The following is a 16,277-nucleotide window of genomic DNA, read 5'->3' on the forward strand; positions in this document are numbered from 1 at the left end:
GATGCTCTTTAAGCTTTTCCACGAAATTGAAATATCAAAAACACTTCAGAACAGTTTCTACGAAGCAAATATCACACTGATACCAAAAGCAGACAGAGATACCACAAAGAAAGAGAATTACAGGCCGATATCCCTGACGAACACAGATGCAAAGATCCTCAACAAACTACTAGCAAATAGAATCCAACTACTCATCAAAAAGATCATACACCATGACCAAGTAGGATTCATCCCAGGGATGCAAGGATGGTTTAACATTCGGAAATCAATCAACATAATCCACCATATCAACAAAAGAAAAGATAAAAAGCATATGATCATATCAATAGATGCAGAGAAAGCATTTGATAAGATCCAGCACCCCTTTATGATGAAAACCCTAGCCAAAATGGGTATAGAGGGGACCTTCCTCAACATAATTAAAGCCATCTACCACAAGCCTACAGCAAGCATCATCCTCAATCGGGAAAAAAATGAGAGCCTTCCCTCTAAGATCAGGGACGAGACAGGGATGCCCACTCTCTCCACTGCTGTTCAATATAGTACTGGAAGTACTTGCAATAGCGATTAGGCAGGAAAAAGATATTAAGGGCATTCAGGTAGGAAAGGAAGAAATCAAGTTCTCACTATTCGCAGATGATATGATACTCTACTTAGAGAACCCAATAACTTCCACCAAAAAACTACTAGAAACAATAGACTCGTATATTGATTGAGGAGAGATGTCAGTGTATTCAACCCTGTTCCATTGGTCTGCAGTTCTGCCTTTGTTCCAGTACCATGCTGCTTTAAAACCAACGTTATAAAATCAATACCCAAAAGTCCATGGCTTTCCTATATGCAAACAGTGAGAGAGAAGAAAGCAACATGAAAAAAACAATCCCATTCACAATTGTGCCCCAGAAAATCAAGTACCTAGGAATCAGCTTATCTAAGGAAGTAAAGGACCTGTACAAAGAAAACTACAAAACGCTACTTCAGGAAATAAAAGAGGACATGAGGAAATGGAAAGATATCCCCTGCTCATGGGTCGGGAGACTTAACATTGTCAAAATGGCAATACTACCGAAAGCATTGTATAAATTCAATGCAATCCCTATAAGGATACCCATGACATTCTTCAAAGAAATGGAGCAAACACTCCTGAAATTTATATGGAACAATAAGCCCCCACGAATAGCTAAAGCAATTCTTGGGAAAAAGAAAATGGGAGGAATCAACCTCCCGAACTTCAAACTGTACTACAAAGCAGTAATAATTAATACAGCATGGTACTGGAACAAAGGCAGAACTTCAGACCAATGGAACAGGGTTGAATACACTGACATCTCTCCTCAATCATATGCTCATCTAATCTTTGATAAAGGTGCAAGTAATGTGAAGTGGAGTAAGGAAAGTCTCTTTAATAAATTCTGTTGGCATCACTGGACGGCTACATGCAAAAAAATAGGCTCAGAACTCTGCCTAACACCATGTACAAAAGTAAGATCAAAATGGATTAAAGACCTCAACATCAGACCAGAAACCATAAGGTACATTGAAGATAAAGTTGGCAAAACCCTCCATGACATTGAAGCTAATGGTATCTTCAAAGATGCCACGCCACTGTCCAAGCAAGTGAAAACAGAGATAGATAAATGGGACTATCTTAAACTAAGAAGCTTCTGCACCTCCAAAGAAACAGTGACCAAAATACAAAGACAGTCTACAGAATGGGAAAGGATATTCACCGAATACACATCTGACAAGGGGTTGATATCCAGGATATACAAAATACTGGTTAAACTCCACAAGAAGAAAACATCCAACCCCATCCAAAAATGGGGCAATGAAATGAACAGAAACTTTCTCAAAGAAGAAATCCGAATGGCAAAAAAGCACATGAGAAAATGCTCTACATCATTAATCATCAGGGAGATGCAGATCAAAACCACAATGAGATACCATCTCACACCTCAGAGACTGGCCCACATTCAAAAGAACAAAAGCAACTGATGCTGGCATGGATGTGGCGAGAAAGGGATCCTCCTTCACTGTTGGTGGGAATGTCCACTGGTTCAGCCCTTCTGGAAAACAGTATGGACGATTCTCAAAAAATTAGAAATTGAGCTCCCATTTGACCCAGCAATACCACTCCTGGGAATATATCCCAGAGAGGCAAAAATGTATAGTCGAAGTGACATCTGCACTTGTTTGTTCATTGCAGCACTCTACAATAGCCAGAAACTGGAAGAAACCTGAATGCCCAAGAACAGATGACTGGTTAAAGAAACTTTGGTACATCTACACAATGGAGTACTATGTAGCTCTTAGAAAAGATGAAGTCATGAAATTTACATACAAGTGGTACAATATGGAAAGTATCATGCTAAGCGAAATGAGTCAGAAAGAGAGGGATAGACATAGAAAGATTGCATTCATCTGGGGGATATAAAGTAACAAAGTATGAGATTAATACCCAAGAATAGCTGAGATCAGCACCAGGAGGATTACTCCATAACTTAGAGGCCAGCCGGGTATCCTAGAGGAAAGGGCAGTTCAGATAGAGAAGGGAGCACCAAATAAAGGATGTTTGGAGGATCCTCCCAGGAGGGGAGATGCATGTCGAAAGTAGACTATGGACTGAACATGTTGCCACTCAATGCCTCTTTTGCAGAGCACAACACCCAAAAGGAGAGAGAGAACACAGGGGATTGCCCTTCCACAGAGACAGGGGGGATGGGGGGATGGGGGTGGGAGGGATATTATCCATGGTGGTGGAAAATGGGCACTGGTGGAGGGATGGGTATCTGATCATTGTATAATTGAAACCAAAGCACAAAAATTTGTAAATCTACAACTTTAAAAAAAATAAAATAAAATAAAGGGAAAAAAATAAAAAAAAATCTCTTTCTTCTCTTTCATTATTTGTATATAGGAAATCCATGAATTTTTGGGTATTGATTTTGCACCTGGGTGTTCCTTCCCAGACCCCCTTGGAGGGGAGCGGGTTGAGCTTTCCTCCTCGCCCTGACCAGGGCTCCGGCAGCCGAAGACCTCCAGGACCAGCCACCACCATGCTGAGACCACTCTCCGCACACATGAAGGTACTGGCAGAGGGACAAAGGCATGCGGGTTCCGGGGCCGAGACCTCCAAGCCTACTCAAATTGGAGTCGAGCATCTTCCACCCAGATCCTCCAAATTCCAGTAGGTGGGGGTCACACCCACCACCTGGCCCCCTGGCGCCGTGTAATCCCATCAGCGGCCAAGACTCAGAGACTATAAAATCCAGATCCCCGAATCGCGCGGCCGCAAATGCGGCCGTGCAACATCTTATCAGAACTTTTTTTTATGACATCTTATCGTCTCATTCCTACTTTGGGCAAACTTGCAGGCTATCGAATGTAGCCTGCCCACAGGGCAGAGTCTGGCAAACTCCCCGTGGCGTACCAAATATGCCAAATACCAGTAACAATGATGGGTCTCATTCTCCTAAATAGCCTTGAATATAATCTCAGGGTTAGCATGAAAGAGACGTTACTGGGGCCTGCTTCAGGCAATCGACGAATAACAGGATGATGAAATGAAAAAAAAATGATTTTGCAATCTGCCACTTTATATCAAACCTATTGTTTCTAGGAGCATTTCTGTAGAGCCTTTATAGTTTTCTAAGTATAGTATCATGTCATCTGCAAATAGTGATAACTTGACTTCTTCCTTTCCTATCTGGATGCCCTTGATATCTTTTTCTTGCCTAAGTGCTATACTTTCAGTACTATATTGAATAAAAGTAGTGAAAGTTGGCAACCTTGTCTTGTTCCTGATCTTAGAGGGAAGCCACTTAGTTTTTCCCCATCGAGAAAAATGCTTGCTGTAGGCTTGTGATAGATAGCTTTCACTATATTGAGGAAAGTTCCTTCAACTCCCATTTTGCTGAGAGTTCATAAATAGTGAAATGCCTTCATCTTATAAAATGCCTTCTTTGCATCTATTGATATAATCATATGGTTTTTATCTTTCCTTTGATTGATAAGGTATATTATCTTGATTGACTTGTGAATGCTAAACCACCCTTGCATTCCTGGGATGAATCCTACTTGGTTGTGGTGTATGATCTTTTGATGAGTTGTTAAATTCTATTTGCTAGTATTTTGTTGAATATCTTTGTATCTGTATTCATCAGGGATATTGGCCTGCAATGCTTTCTCTCTTCTTTTTATGTGTTTCTGTCTGCTTTTGGTATGATGGTGATATTTGCCTCATAGAAACTGTTTGTAAGGGTTTCTGTTTCTTCAGTTTCTTGGAAAATCTTGAACAGGATTGGGAGTAGTTTCTCTTTGAAGGTTTGGAAGAATTCACTAGTGAATCCATCTGGGCAAGGGTTTTTGTTTTTCAAGAGATTTTTAATTACTATTTTAATTTCCTTGATAGTGGTAGGTCTGTTCAGGTATTTCAAGTCTTGTTGGATCAGCTTTGGGAGATTATAGGAGTCCAGGAAGTTATCCAATTCTTTGAGTTTGTCTTGTTTCATAGCATAAAACATCTCAAAGTAATCCCTGATTTAAATTGTGTGGTTTCTGTTGTGATGTCCCCCTTTTTGTTTCTGATTTTCCTTATTAGGGGTGTCTGTATTCCTTGCAAATGTTGCTAACGGTTTACCAATCTTGTTCATTTTCTCAAAGAACCAGCTCTTGGTTTCATTGATCTTTCAGATTGGTTTATTTGTCTTTTTTTTTGGTTACAATGTCGTTAATTTCTGCTCTAAGTTTTATGATTTCTTTCCTCCTGCCTGGTTTGAGCTCCTATTGTTGACCTACTGTTGGTGATTCTCCAGGATCTTAAGCTGTAAGGTTAAGTGGGCTCACTCTTCCTTCCTGAGGAATGTTTGTAGAGCTATAAACTTTTCTCTTAACACTGATTTTGCTGTATCCCATAGGTTATGGTAACTTGTGCCTTCATTCTTGTTCGTTTCCAGGAATCTTTTGATTTCCTCTTTGATTTCCTTTCTAAGCCACTTGTTATTTAGTAGTGAGCTGTTTAGTTACCATGTATTGTATTTGCATTTCTGTTTCTGTGTGTGATTCTTTTTATATTCCCCCATATTTTGTTGTTTTGAGAGTCATCTTACATCTCATGTTGGAGCCCACTGATATTTTTTCCTCTGCTACTGTTATTTATGGCTGGCGTGATAGCACAGTAGGTAGGGCATTTGCCTTGCACCCGGCCCACACAGCTGACCTGAGTTCAATTCCTCTGCCCCTCTCGGAGAGCCCGGAAAGCTACCGAGAGTATCTTGCCCACACGGCAAAGCCTGGCAAGCTACAGGTGACGTATTCAAATGCCAAACACAGTAACAACAAGTCTCATGATGGAGACGTTACTGGACCCACTCAACAAAATCGATGAACAACGGGAGGACAGTGCTACAGTGCAACTGTTATTTATTGAGTTTTTATTCTTAATTTAATCCCCATACTCTCCATTTCTATCTCTTGTGATTGTAGTTTTCTCATTTATTGTGCCTTGTTGACTAGTACAATCATTTCTTTGAGCATTGTCAATATGTTGTGTCTAAAGTTAGTATTTAAGAATTTAAAGAGCTGGTTGTTAATAATAATGTGCTACTATTTTCACTTACTTATGGGTTTCTCCATGCTTCCCCATTTGGGTTTGCATGCTCCTGCTCTGCTGATGAAGTGTGCAGCTGCATTAGCTCAACATAGCCCACCTCACATTTGCACACTTCTGCCTACTTTCACCTGTGAGAAAGGAAAAGAACAACACCAACATGATCCCTCAGAGACTTGTAATGGGGATAACTACAAAGATACACCATCAGCAGAGCAGGAGCATTCACCTTGCTTGAGACCAACCCGGATTCCATCCCTGGCATCCCATATGGTCCCCTGTGCATCACCGGGAGTAATTCCTGAATGAAGAACCTGAAGTAACCCTTGAGTAATGGTAGGATGGGCCAAAAACTTAAAAAAAATAAAGATACATAATTTTCCACTCTATCTTAAATTTTTATTTTTATCTTCTTTTAAATTTGTACTGTTGATGAAATTTTTATATATTTCTTTCAGCATCAACTCCTTTGAATTTTTTTAAATTTTTTGATTTCTCTATAATTTAAATTGTACCAAACTTTTAATTTTCTTTGTTTTTTCATCTGTGACATGGAGTTACAAATATTACTGATTTGAAAAAAAATTAGTATCATAAAAGTGTGTATATAATAATGCAGCTGCATTTCACTTCCTTGCTTTAAATGCATCATCATATCTGTTGGAATAATTTGAAAGATATTAATTCTTCTGTCGGATATTTAGAGATTTTGCTTGTCTTGAGCAATACTTAGCATTGCTGAGATTACTCCCAACTTGATTCTCAGGGATTTTAAGTTTTTTCAAGGAGAACCTTTAAAGAAAGGTTTATGATTCCCTGAGTAAAATTACAAATAGCAGGGGGTCTTCTTGCTCCGAGATGCTCCTATCTCTCTGCCTATAGACAATGTTCTCCTGTGACTCTGTCACAGCTAGATTCCAGAATGGTCTTGTTTTTCCTCCTTGGACCTTACTGCTCTCAGCTCGCTAGATTAGTTTCCATAACCCAGATAACTCTTTTTCAGTCTGTCTATCTCTGTCTCTCTCTCCTCTTCTCCTAAACTCCTCTTCAGTTGTGCTTTAATTGAATCCTGATTGATTTAAGTCTAATAGAATATTAGACTTAAATCCTGATTGATTTAATTCTAATAGATTGATTCACTACTAGGATAATTTTAACAGTATAAACAATAAATCACTTGTTAATATTTTCTAAAAAATTCATAAGCATGTCAAAATTATTTTCTTCCCATTTCATTTTCTTACAACAACACAAATTTTTAGTAAGCAAAGTGAAATATCTTAATATACATGGGTTTTAAAATAATGTGGGGATAGGGAGGCAGCTTAGAGTTGAGCATGCACTTTTCTAGAGAGAGGCCTGGATTTAGTACCCAGCACTGCATGGTCCCTAGAGAACCACAAGAAGTGACCTCTGAGTGTCATTCTTGAAGTAGCCCCTGAGCACCATGATGTATGATAAAAAGTTAAATAATAAAGTAATAAAGATGAAAACTTGGCTAAAACTAGTTATAAATAAAAATAGGTAGTTTCTTATTAGAAAGGGGAACATTGATTTGTGAGTTTTGAGAATTAGCAGCACTGAGCCTCATGAGACAAAAAAGAATCAGTGAAAGTTAATAAAAGATGGATAATTGAGTTTATATTCTAACCCCACATCATGACAAAATCATGTGAACATAGAGATAAAGAGATGCAGCCATCATTGTGCATGCCGGCATGTACCTTCATTTATAGAAACTTAAACATATCTAAGGAAATACAATCATTTCCTCTGAAGAATTTCTGAAGAAAATATACCATAAACCAGATTTGGAACTCCTTCCAAAACTGAAAAAGAAAATAAATGTGTCAGGGCAATGAACGTTCCCTTGAAATGTCTCACTAGAAAATAGAAAAATGAACTCATTTTCCTGAAATACCTTCTCGCTTTTTATCTCTCCCTCTCAGGCTTATCTTACATTTTACTCACTTCTGGCCTCGAGCAGATCAATAATCAACAGCAGGCCCTCTGAAAAAAGAACTGTCGGGGATTATCACACAGACCCTGGAAAGGATCTTGCATGACTAGGAAGGGGAAAGTGCCAGCCTCCCAGGACCTATCAACCACTGAAATGATAACCAGAAATTCTTTTAAACTTTTCCCCAACCCCTCCTACATAAACCCTTAGGTGCTGGCATAGCTGGACAACCAGTTGAAAAAAAAATGGGCTTAGACATTGACCTAACACCATGCACAAAAGTCAGATCAAAATGGATCAAAGACCTCAACATCAGACCAGAATCCATAAGGTACATTGAATACAAGATTGGCAAAACTCTCCACATCATTGAAGCCAGCGCTATCTTCAAAGATGACACACTGCTGGTCAAGTAAGTGGAAACAGAGATAAACAAATGGGACTATCTTAAACTAAGAAGCTTCTGCACTCCAAAAGAAATAGTAAACACGGGGCTGGAGCGAAAGCACAGTGGGTAGGGCGTTTGCCTTGGACACAGCTGACCCGGGTTTGATTCCCATATGGTCCCCCAAGCACCGCCAGGAGTAATTCCTGAGTGCATGAGCCAGGAGTACCCCCCCCCCCCCCCGTGCATTGCCAGGTGTGACCCAAAAAGCAAAAAAAAAAAATAGTGAACAAAATACAAAGAATGGGAAGTCTACAGAATGGGAAAGGATATTCATTCAATATCCATTGGAAAAAGGGTTGATATCGAGGATATACGAGGCTCTGGCTGAACTTTACAAGAAGAAAACATCCACCCCATCAGAAAATGGGGGCAATGAAATGAACACAGACTTTCTCAAAGAAGAAATCTGAATGGCTAAAAGGCACATGAGAAAATGCTCTACATCACTAATTATCAGGGAGATGAAGATCAAAACAACATGATATTATCTCACACCACAAAGATTGGCCCACATCCAAAATATCAAAAGCAACAGGTGCTGGCATGGATGTGGGGAGAAAGGGACTCTCCTTCACTGCTGGTGGAAATGCTGACTGTTTCAGCCTTTTTGGAAAACAGTATGAACGATTCTCAAAATATTAGAAATTGAGCTCCCATTTGACTCAGCAATACCACTCCTGGGAATATATCTTGAAGAGGCAAAAAAGTACAGTTGAAATGACATCTGCACTTGAATGTTCATTGCTTCACTGTTTACAATAGCCAAAACCTGGAAAAAACCTGAGTGCCTGAGAACAAATGACTGGTGAAAGAAACCTTGGTACATCTACACAATAGAATACTACACAGCTGTTAGAAAAGATGAAGCCATGAAATTTGCATACAAGTGGATCTACATGGAAAGCATCATGCTAAGTGAAATGTGTAAGAAAGAGAGGGACATACCTAGAAAGACTACACTCGTTTATGGAATAAAAAGTAACAGAATGGGAGACTAACACCCAAGAACAGTTGAAATAAGTACCATGAGGTTTTCTCCATGGCTTGGAAGCAGGCAGCACATGCTGGGGGAAAAGGCAGCTCAGATAGAGAAGGGAACACCAAGTAAATGTGTTTGGAGGATCCACTGGGATGGGAGATGCATGCTGAAAGTAGACTATAGACTGAACATGTTAGCCACTCAATATCTCTATTGCAAACCACAACACCCCAAAGGATAGAGAGAACAAAAGGGAATGCCCTGCCACAGAGGTGGGATAGGATGGGGAGGGTGAGAGGGGTGGGAGTGTTACTGGGATCATTGGTGGTGGAGAATGGGCACTGGTGGAGGGATGGGTACTGGATAATTGTATAACTGAAACCCAAGCATGAAAGTGTGTAAGTCTACAACCTTACCTCATGGCATTTCATTAATAAAAACTTTGAAAGAACAAAACCCAAAAAACCTGGGTGTTCTGCAGGGACATGACTCTTCAATCTTCTGAGGTGGTTGTCCCATGAATGAACTCCTTTTAATCTGTACTCTTGTCTCCCAAGTCATTGGCCTTGGAGTGTTAAGCACCCAAATTCAGGTTCAGTAACGTGACAATTTAAAAAATACATGAACATGTATAGTTAATTTATTCCTTTTGTAGCACTTGTCAACCATAGAATAAAGTAAGGTTTCTGGTTGTGCTTTATTTCTGAATACCTGTAAGTAAAAGGATAGATGCTGCAGTGTCTGAATAACGTCAATGCTCACGAGTCGCAGTGGCGGAAGCTCTTGGTCAGGCGGTCTCGCAGGTGGTTTTAATACCTCTCTCGGTTCAGGCCCCAAGTAGGGCTCAGCTGAGCGGCTGCTCAGCTCTTGAGTGTCTCCTCCCCCTCTTAAACTGAGCGGCCATGTGAGGGAGGGTCCGCTTCTGCGGCGGGCAGCCAGGAACTGAGAGGGAAGGGTCCTAGTGAACATCAGCAGAAGATAAGACAAGTAAGCTGTCGGAGCAAGAGCATCATACGTTGTCTGTGGTTACTGTCCCCGCCCCCCAGTTCCTACACTTTAGTAAATATTTAATGTATTTGTAGTCTCATCTCTATTCCCTGTTTGGAAAAGTAGAGCCAGAGTTCAAGACGCATGTTAAGAGGAACAGCCAAAGTCTTCAAAGATGTAAAACTGCAATGACAGCCATTCTCTGCCCCTGGTGGCGCAGCCTCCTGAGCACCTTCACAGGTACTAAGTCTTACTCCATGTAAGGAAATATTGCATTATTGTTCAGGCAATAGAAGGTCTCTGGCCACCAGGGGAACAGTCTATGCCTACTTTTCTAATACAACTGTGTGCACATACTTTTGCTATGTGGGAAAGATGCAAAATACAAGCTTACAAAAATAAATCACATTAAATTACTTTAACGTAAATGATCATTGCTAACCATTTTGTTAATATTTTTTAAAAATTTGTGTTCTAGGGGCTGGAGAAGTTAGTTTGGTGGGTAGAGTGCTTGCATTGCGAGGGTCAACCCGGGTTGGATCCTCGGCATCCCATATGGTCCCCTGAGCACTTCCAGGAGTAATTTCTGAGTGCAGAGTCCAGAGTTAGCTTTGAGCATCACTGGTTGTTCCCCAAAACCAAAAACAACTTTACATTCTAATGGAGGAAACACTATCATAAATATTAACTAAAAAATTGACTAGGACTGACAAGATTGTTTTCATGTATAATGAGAAGGGAGATTAAAGAAATGGGAGAGCGAAGATTCCCATGGTTGTAATTCTAATCTACTTGGAAAAATTTAAGAATGAGTAAAATTTATGACAATAATTATATTTTATAATGTATTTCACTAACTACTAAAACAACAATTTCACTATTTTGAAAATCTTTGAATATGCGTGCGTGAGCTTGCACGCTCATGTGCAAGGAATAACAAGATGTAATTCAGGTGTTCCCAGTCTACACAGACTAATCTCAGAGGATCTTTGAGAAAAGAGTAGGGAAAGAAGAGTATGATTTTCAAAGATGAATGAGATTGAGAATTTTTTTAAAATAATGATCTTATTTTTCATCTTGTTAGTGTGAGAAGTTGACTTGAGATAGAATCTAGGCAAGGCAGATATGAATATTGAAGATTTCACTTCATGACTTCAAGAGGAATGGAACATTTGCTGGTTTTGACAACTGTTTTTCACTGAATTTATATGTAACAGAGGTTATTCATCTGTTATTGTGGTACTAGATCAAATAAAGCATGTTCCCACTCTGTTGAGTTAGCATTCTGCTTCCTCAGTCTACTAATCATTCTACTCTATACTTCAATGAATACCTGATTTTACGCTGAGGAATTCCAAGACTCTGAGAAACACAAAAGACACAGCAAAATTGAAGAGTATTCTTAATCTATGTATGGTTTCGTTTGGGGGATTTGGGGACTCACACCATAACACTTCAAATTAAAACCCAAACCTGGAAAGGACCAACTGGCTCAGGACTATCTCCTAGATAAATAATATGATTTATTTGGGGGGTGACACCAGCAGTGCTCATGAATTTCTCCCGACTCTGTGTTTAGGAATCACTCTTAGTGGTACTATGGGGACCACATATGTTGCTGCGAACCAAATCCTGGTTGACTATGGGAAAGATGCCCTCGCTGTTGTCTTATCACTAGAGCACTATATTATACATTTCTTTGCTGAGACTTTTGGTCATTTCCTGCTGTGTTTCCTGAACCATGTTGGGAAACTTCAAGTAGTAATACTTGAAAATCTCTTGAACTATCTTTGCTTTTAAAGAGATCATGCTTCCTCTCCTTTTTATTGCCAGGTTTTTGTTTTAGGCAGTGTAAAGAATTGAGCCCATATGCAGGATGAGGGACTGAGCTGGGAATGGCCACACTCAAGGTATGTACCCTCATTCCTACACCATCTGCCCAGTCGGTCAGCGTGTCTTGGGCAGTCTCTGATATGATGAAAATGGGGTTATTTTAGTAAGTTTGATGGCATTTTGTGATATGTTAATTATATTTCAATTGGTTAAACCTCTTTACACTCTTGGGATAAAGAAATTTTCTCATGAGTTTTTTGTTTGGTAGTACTGGAAATTAGGGCAAGACAAGCACTCTGCTTCTGTGCCATCACTCCAGTCCCTAGAAGCTTTGTTATGATGTATATATTATTTTACATATTTCTGAATTTTTTTGCTAATATTTATTGAGGGCTTTTTATCTGTATTTAATGGATAAGGAAGAGTATAATAATACCCTTCCTCCCCCTCCCCCTCCCCCTCCCCTCCCCTCCCCTCCCCTTCCCTTCCCTTTCTTTCCTTCCTTCCTGTTCTTCTGCCACACCTGGTGGTGCTCAGGGGCATTTCCTGACTCAGAGCTCAGAGGCCACTCTCAACTACACTCAGGTGAACATGTGGTGCTAGCAATCAAACCCAAACTTACCGCTGGCAAAGTATGTGCTCAACCTGTTGAGCTTTTTATCTTGCCCTTTACTTCAGCGTCATCAATTTGACACAACTGAAATTAGTTCATCACCTTGGACTGTTTTAAGTATATGCTGATTTACTTTCTTGGTGTGAAATTTTACCTTCCTATTTGTATACTCTTTCTTATTATGTCTATTAAATGCTATCTTTTGCCTCTAAGAATTGATTTAGCTATATCCCCAAATTTTGATATTTCATTAGGGTTTTCATTACATTGATACAATGTCTTAATTAAATTTTGGGTTTCTTTTATAAGACACTGTGATTTACAAAGTTATTTATAGTCGAGTTTTAGGCATACTATGTTCCAGCATCAGTTCCACTGCCAGCATCAACTTTCCTTCACCAATGTCTTGAGGTTCCCACTTGCCCCATCCCAACACCCCAGTCTGCTTCCTTGACAGGCATATTTTTAAGGCTTGTTGTTGTGATTTGTATCCTACTTTCAGATATATAGCTTAATCTGTAGATATATAGCTGTACTCCCCTCCACCACCAGGGACCCAAGGGGCTTGACCCCTGCTCCCCATTACTGCCCATCTGCTTCTCCTTGCTAACCTCCTCAATTTCTTTTTTCTCTCTATTCTTATCCTTATATTCTGAGTTCAAGAGTGATCCAGTAATCACCCTATTTAATATTCTTCATTTCCTCATCCAATTATTCTATATTCCACAGATAAATGAGGCCAACCTGTATTTGTCCTTCATCTTCTGGATCACTTCACTTAACACTTAACATGATCTTCCTATTTCACTCAAGTTGCAGAAAATTGCATGATTTCATCAATCTTTGCAACTGCATAGTAGTCCTTTTTATGTATATAGCACATATTCATAATCCACTCATCTGTCATCTGATGCTTCGGTTTATTCCATATCTTAGCTATTTGATTCCGTATGTGAGCATTATTCAAGTGCTTCAATAAATAATGGTGTGCATATGTACTGTTTAATTGAATCACCATGAAGACATAGAGTTACAAAGTTGTTCATGATTGAATTTCAGTCACAGAGTGTTCAGTGCCCATCCCTTCATAAGTACACATTTCCCATCATCAATGTCCCCAGTTTCCCTCCTACTGACCCCGCTGCCCAGCTCTCCCAGCCTGCCTCTATGGCAGACACTTTCTCTCTCTCTCTCTCCCTTTTACCCTCTCACCCTCTCTCCCTCTCTCTCTCTCAGAATTATTATGGTTTGATGGTTTGCAATAGATACTGAAAGGTTATCATGTTACCTGATTTCACTGATTGTTCTTTTTGTTGTGCTCTAGAGTCTCTGGTGTGAGATGATGCCACATTGTTATTTTGATTTGTATATCCCTGATAATTAGTGATGTAGAGCATTTTTTCATGTCATTTGCATTTTTGAGGAAATTTCTGTTCATTATTTTCCTCATTTTTTAATGGGGTTGGAGGTTTTTCTTGTAAAGCTCTACCAGTGCCTTATATATCTCAGATATTGATTCCTTTATTAGATGAATGTTGACTAAATAATTTTTTCCCATTCTGTGGTCCATTTTTGTATTCTGTTCATTATTTCCTTTGAAGTTCAGAAGGGTCTTAGTTTAATGTAGTCCCACTTGTTTAGATGCTTCTACTTGCTTGGTTGGTGGTGGTTCATCTTTGAACATGACTCTAAGTGTCATTGAGAGTTCTGCCTACATTTTCCTTTAGGTATCTGATGGACTAAGAACTGATTTCAAGATCTTTACTATATTTTTATTTGATTTCTGTGTATGGTGTTAGAAAAAGTTCTGAGTTTATTTCTTTATTTTTGCATGTAGCTCTCTAGTTTTCCTTAGCACCACTTGTTGAGGAGGCTTTCCTTGCTCCACTTCATATTTTTCCCCCTTTGTCAAAGATTAAGTGATAATATGCCTGCAGGTCTTTGTCAGGATATTCAACTCCATTCCATTGATCTGAAGATCTGTCTTTATTCCACTATCATGCTGTTTCAATAACTACCATTTTGTAATACAGTTTGAAGTTGGGAAAAGTGTTGCCTCCCATCTTCTTTTTCCCAAGGACTGCTTTAGCTATTTGAGCAAGGAGGGAGATGGTGGCGGCGGCGGTGGGGGAGGTGGTGGTACTGTTTTATATGAACTTCAAAAGTGTTTGATCTATCTGTTTTTAATGACATGGATCTCTTTATAGTATCTGCATTGAACCCCAATGATTTGGGAAATATTGCCATGTTGTTAATATTAATCCTCCCAATCTGTGAGCAGGAAATGTGTTTCCATTTCCTCATGTCTTCTTTTATTACTGATGTAATGTTTTGTAATTTTCTTTGTACTCTCAGAGTATTCTCTGATGATATGTTGAATTTTATTGGTTTCTGTTGTGATATCCCCTTTTTCATTTCTGATTCAGTTTAGCAGGGTTTTCTCTTTCTCTTTCTTTGTGAGTCTTGCTAGTGGTTTATCAATCTTGTTTATTTTCTCAAAGAACCAGTTCTTGCTTTCATTGACCTTTTGGATTGTTTTTTGGGTTTCCATGTCGTTAATTTCTGCTATAAGTTTTATTATTTCTTTCCTTCAGCCTGGTTTGGGTTCCTTTTGTCGGTCTTTTTCTAAGATCTTGAGCTGTGAAGTCAAGTTCTCTAATGTAGGTATTTTCTTCCTTCCTGAGGAATGCTTGCAAGGCTGTAAATTTTCCTCTTAACACAGCTTTAGCTGTGTCCCATAGCTTCTGTTAGCGCGTGTCTTCATTCTCATTTGTTTCCAGGTATCTTTTGATTTCTTCCTTGACTTCCTTCCTGACCCACTCATTGTTCAACATTGAGTTGTTTAATTTCCAGGTGTTTGATTTGGTTCTCCGCGTCTGTGTGTGATTTGCTTCTATCTTCAGTGCATTGTGGTCTAAAAGATAGTTGATACAATTTCTATCTTCAACTCTGTGGTGAAGTCAATTTCAAGGTACTTGATTTTTTGAGGCAGAATTGTGAATAGGATTGCTTTTTAAATATCTCTTACATCTATTTCTTTTACTGTATATAGAAAAGCCATGAACTTTTGCATATTAATTTGCTATCTTAAGTACTTTCAGTACTATATTGAAATGGTAAAAGTGAGCAACCTTGTCTTTTGTCTGATCTTAGAGAGAAGGCTTTTAGTTTTTTCTTATTGATAATGATGCTTGCTGTGGTCTTGTTGTAAATGGTTATGACTATATTGAGGAAAGTTTCTTTAACTCCCATTTTGTTGAGAGTTTTTATCATGAATGGGTGCTGGATTTTGTCAGTGCTGGCTCTTGTCAAATGCTTTCTCTGCTTCTATTGATATGACTATGTCATGGTCTTCCCGTTATTCATCGATTTGCTCGAGCAGGCCCAGTAATGTCTCCATGTGATACTTGTTACTGTGTTTGGCATATATAATACGTCATGGGTAGCTTGCCAGGCTTTGCTGTGTGGGTGAGATACTCTTGGTAGCTTGCCAGTCTCTCCAAGAGGGGTGGAGGAATCGAACCCGGCTAGCTGAGCTGGCTGCATGCAAGGCAAACACCCTACCACTGTGCTAATGCTCCTGCCCCCATGGCCATATGGTTTTTATTTTTTTCTTATATTTATATGGTATATTATGTTGATTGACTTGTAAATGTTAAACTATCCTTGCATTTCCCCAGGATGAATCCTATTTGGTTATGGTACATGATCTTTTTGATAAGTTGTTGGATTCTATTTGCTAGGATTTTTCTGAGGATCTTTGCATCTGTTCATAAAGGTATTGACTTGCAATTCTCTGTCTCTGCCTCTCTGTCTCTCTCTCTCTTTCTCTGTTTTGTTTTGTGGTAT

This window comes from Sorex fumeus, unplaced genomic scaffold, assembly GCF_029834395.1.
Source record: "Sorex fumeus unplaced genomic scaffold, SorFum_2.1 ptg000026l, whole genome shotgun sequence".
Lineage (NCBI taxonomy): Eukaryota > Metazoa > Chordata > Mammalia > Eulipotyphla > Soricidae > Sorex > Sorex fumeus.